The sequence below is a fragment of the Salvia splendens genome, unplaced genomic scaffold, assembly GCF_004379255.2.
Source record: "Salvia splendens isolate huo1 unplaced genomic scaffold, SspV2 ctg860, whole genome shotgun sequence".
Classification (NCBI taxonomy): Eukaryota; Viridiplantae; Streptophyta; class Magnoliopsida; order Lamiales; family Lamiaceae; genus Salvia; species Salvia splendens.
The window spans coordinates 30172-35408 of NW_024599543.1; the positions used below are offsets into that span (position 1 = coordinate 30172).

The 5237-nt window shown below is 37.0% G+C and overlaps 1 pseudogene; it reads right to left on the reverse strand.

Annotated features, from left to right (window-relative positions):
• Window positions 1-540: 540 nt before the first annotated feature.
• On the reverse strand, window positions 541-2721 carry LOC121791639 (annotated as a pseudogene).
• Between the last annotated feature and the right edge of the window lie 2516 nt (window positions 2722-5237).

A 5237-nucleotide genomic window follows, 5' to 3' on the forward strand; every position in this document is an offset into this window, starting at 1 on the left:
AATGTATAATTGATAAAGTAAGAGAGAATGAGAAAAAATAGTTGAAATTGTATAGTGGATTGTGGGGCCCATAAATGACAAAGGAAAAAGAAAGAGAAAAATGTTTCCATAAATGGATATGGATTAATTCTATGGAACGGACGAAAAAGAAAATTGGTCAATTTCTATGTGATGAAGGGAGTAATAAAAATATCTCAGACCCCATGGTTGTAAGTGAAATTTAAAAGGTACTCCCTTCGTCCCGCTTTAGCCGTCCTGGTTATTCATTTTCATCCGTTCCGCTTTAGAAGTTCAGATTGGAATATTTCATAAAGGGCAAATAAAATAACAAAATCAACTGAAAATAACAATTAACCTCTAATTTATAAACTCAAACTAATCAGAGAAAGTAACAACATAACAAACCATTGAAATCCAAGGAAGAAGGTACGACGCATCACTTCAGAAGATAGCAAACAGATTAAGCAAATAAGTATCTTGATCTAGAAGCTCTATACAGTTACTTTATACTACTACAATAGGGTCATCAAATTTATTTAAATGATAACATTTTGATTATTTCGTCTAGAGTATTGTACTAATACAAATATTAATCATGTGTAAAATACAAAGAAACTATCAAACAACTGAATTAATTAAAACTAAAGCCCCAACAACATATTAGAACAATCAACATATGATTGGCCTGTTCCCAGTAAATCAAACACCACTGCTAATCAATTCCACCTTTTGTCAGCTTTTCTGTTAGGATATTCTTGGTTGATTGGTTTCTACCTTGATGATTCTGTGTAAAGATTGACAAGAGACAAAAAAAATTGGTTGAAACAGATTAAAACTTAGTTCAGTCATGGGGATTCCACTTCACCCCACATATCTAAAAGATACCCCTCACATTTCCCATGTGTACCATTGGCAAATAAAGCTGAGTTGTAACCCCAGTTTCTGGAACCCATTACATTGGCCCCACCACCACCATGTTGGTTTTTGGTGTTGTGTCTATATTCAATAGCAATCTGTTCAAACACTTCCACCTCAAACATGTTAAGCCTCAGTTTTGGCCTCATATTGTCCCTCACAAATGCAAAGGGTAGTTGATCTCTTGGGTTGAATCCTTCCAACTCATTGAATATTAGGCATGAAAACAGATTTGTCGGGACACTGTGTTTCCTCAAGATCAAAGCACTATCTGGCACATCTGCAATTAAGGAATACATCATGAATTAGTTCCTATGGGTATTTATTTATCAATAGAAGCTAACTTATAGTAATTGTTTCATTTTACCTAAATTGTTGATGCAAAAAGAAGAGCCTTATATATAACAAAAGCAACATGCACAAATTGCCAAAAAGAGAACCCCCAAAGCAAGAAACCTTCACTTAGAAACCACTCAACTATAATTGGGAAAGTCATGATTAGGCCTTCAAAGACAAACTCATGAAAAATGAAGCAATTAATTAACATCATAACAATGAATCCACACCATAAAAAAAAACAAAGAAGCAACATTACAAAGTTAAAAGTGAAGCAAGATTACACCTGAGGGATAAGGCTTGTCTGAATTCCATGGCAGCAAACCATGCTCACAGTAACTCTCCATCTGAGCTATGATCCCACTGACATCCCACCATTTCCTCCACCGCGCCGTCGCGGCGGCCTCCTCCATGGTGTGCAAGAAAAAGGGGTGTTTGGAGACAGCCATGTCAAAACCATCCTTGATCACAAGTGAATGAATCAAGAGAAGCGGGTCCACCACCAACTGCAGCTTGGCATCAATCCAAATGCTGTATTTTGAATTCGGGAAGAGGCGGTGGAGTAAGTACTTTGGTATAACGCCGTTCATTGCCGGATTCTCGTACAACTCCTCACTCGAAACCCTAACCACCGTCCACGCCCCAATCTTGAGCTTCTTGGATGATTTCTGCGGCGTGATTAGGTTGTGCAGGTGCAGTCGATCGAGGGTTTCGTCGTCCACGAACAAGAAGAAGCAAACGAGGCCCAAGGTTTTGGATCCAAGGCCCACCGGCTGCCGGATTTTGTCGTGGTCGTTGAATATGGCGGAGACCACCACCCCCTTTGCAATTCTCCATCGCCTCTCGATCTGTAACGCCGTCAATCAAGAATTTGTGATAGAAAAAAAAAAAAAAAACTAACCGGAGCTGGAAATTGGGAAGTTTTTGAAGAATCCACATGGGATTTCGAGTCCATGATCATCGGGATTGTTGAGATAAGGGAGCCTCTCGGGAAAGGTGAGATTCCCTCCAAAGGTGGAGGCGTTTCTCTGCAGAAATTTCAGAGACGGCGGAGGCTGTGATGGCGGTGTGAGGAGAGAATTGATTTGATCGGAAACCAGCCAATAATCTGGGAAACAAAAAGAAAGACCCATTACGTAAAATGTGTGGAATTATAAGAAAAAGAGAATCTTTTTGGGGATTACCGGAGAAGGGGACGGGGGAGGAGCAGGAGGAGCGGGTGGTGGGGATGGAGTGCTTGTGCTGGGCGTAGGAGGAAGGGTAGGAGAAGAGGGGGCCCTGAAGAGGGTCGAAGGGGAGGAGCGGAAGAGGCATTTGGTGGCGGAGAAGGTGAAATGGGCGGCCAGGAGGAGAGAGGAGGTGAGGAAGAGGAGAGAGCAGCAGAGGGGCTTTGATTGGAAGAGGAGTGGCGTTGAGAAGGTTGCGATCTTCCCCATTCAACCGTCTATGCAATCTTTTTGGGGCACTAATACTCATCATATGCAATTTTCCACTTTTTTTATGTAAATAAAAATACACTATTATCCATTGTGATAACTGGCATAGTATCGTATCACGAGAACTTGTACGTAATAAACGGTGGGTTGATCTGATCAAATTAAATGAAATGACAATATAATCTATGTGTATCGTAATAAATGAAATGCCGATTGATATATACACACTAATATTTACAAAATCTCACTCGAGAAAACGATGAGCCGTGGCATTTGGATGAGTATTTAGCGTGAAATCCATGTTTATAGACATTTTTAGTTCGAAACCCATGTTTGAGATAGTAAAGTAGGTGATAGAGTAAAGTAAGAGTGATTTGATTTTTTTTAATTATAAAAGAAAATGATTCAACTTAGTTGAGACGTCCTAAAAGGGGATACGGACTCAACTTAGATGGGACGGAGGGAGTACTAATTTATTTCCATTTGGGCCTAATGATTAATGAATTTGTGAATTTAGTGTTATATGACTAGCTAGGGGCAACTGCCGTTGGTATAGGTGCAGCATTTTTACATATGGGCCGTCTCATTTTTTTCTTTAGACCCGTTGGGCCCAATAAGAAATTGCAGTGTAATGATTGGGCTTCGTACTAGGCTAGTTTTGAGGCCTTTTGCAATTGCAAAAGCACGATAAAATTAATGAATATCACAAGCAGCAAAAATTAGTAAAAACAATCAAGAGAAAAACGTTAGGAATAGTCAATCTCATAAGTATATACTCCCTCCGTCTTATTATTAAATATGAAATATTTGGAAATCAACACGGAATTTTATGTTGTGTTGTTTTCAGTTTAGGAAAACTGAAAAATAGAGATAGAGTTGTTTTCAGTTTAGGAAATGTTTCATTTTTAATGAGACAATCCAAAAAAAGGAAAAAGTTTTTATTTTTAATGGGACATAGAGAGTATTGTATATTAATCATATGTAGTCATCTATGTTGAGTCACATACACTTGTCTAATTAACACTTAAAAACCAAAAAGTACATTACTTATATATCATTTCATGTCTTTACCGTAAACTTAAAAAGTGATGATAACTTATAGCTCGTGGCCAATTTCCCACGATCAAGTGTTTTGCCAAAATTAAATCAACAATTCATATTAGGCAGAGTTTTTTAATCAACTATTGATTCCATTGAATGTGAGGAGTTTGGAAGTGAATTAACTAACCATTTACGTCGATATATAGAAAGATTCAAGAATTGGTTTGGTATCTTCAACGAATGACGTCAGAGCTTGCGTTTGCGTATCATGGTGAAATCGGCATTGGGCCAATAGAAAGAGGTTCATCACGTGAATATATCTGGGCTTTCCATTCTCAAACACACATCACCATATTGCCTGCAACGGAATGGGCTACCTCAACTTCAAACCATTCACTATTAAACTTATACGAATCAGTGTATATTACTTAACGTAGCTTTCCAAGATCCACTACAAGCCCATGTTAATCAAACAAATAAATATACTCCCTCCTCCGTCCATGATTAATTGCCATGAATTGGTCGACTCGAGCAGTGGTGGACGCAGAAATATTTATCAATAGGGGCTGAGGTTTCTAAATATTAATTTAAGTATATATTTTTTGTGTAATTTAGATTATTTGTAGGGGCTTTTATATAATAATTTACACTGAATTTGATTAAATTAAAAAAAATATAAGTAGAAAAATGTTTAAAAAAAATACGAGTGAGGGCATTAGCCCCTCCCTACTCCCACTTGGGTCCGCCCATGGACTCGAGTGTTTAAAAATGACGTAAAAACTCATTTATCATAAAAATTAAAGTGATTGACAAAAATCACAATATTGAATTTGTAAATTTACTGTATCCATAGTGATATTAACCACACTAGGAAAAAATGAACACATTTCAACCATAATGTTGCACTTATCTAGCTAGTAGATAAATACATCCGATCCATCGTACATCTTCTTTATCGAATAGCTGAAAATGGTACTCTGTTTTTATTCTAAATATATAGAAGATGACACTTGAAAATTAAGTACTTATTTAATTTATGAAATTATGTAGAGTAGAAAGCAATAAGAGATAAGTAGAAGATTTGAATAAAAGGACCATAGTTATACTCTTAAGAGTGTCCACAGTGGTTAAGGCCAAGGCCAAACCTAAGCCATAAAAACTTGGCCAAGGTCAAGAAACTTGGTCAGGTCACAAAAAAACTTATCCACCCTAATAGTGGGCAAGCCCAGCCACAAATTAATTATTTTTTCATTTTTGGTTATATATTAATTTTTAACTAGAATAAAAGTTATCGGACTATAAAAATTAAATTTTTTTGACTAATTTAATAAAAAAAATTAAAACCAAATCTTCGTTGTATTATAGAAAGGGGAAAATTATACAACACAAACAACACCGCGAACGCATATCACACTGCGCCCCCTCCCCATCAATCATTTGTTGATACTCATCATCGCCGGTATTCATTTTGAAAGTAGAATTGAGATAAATTGAAAATAGTGGAGATTG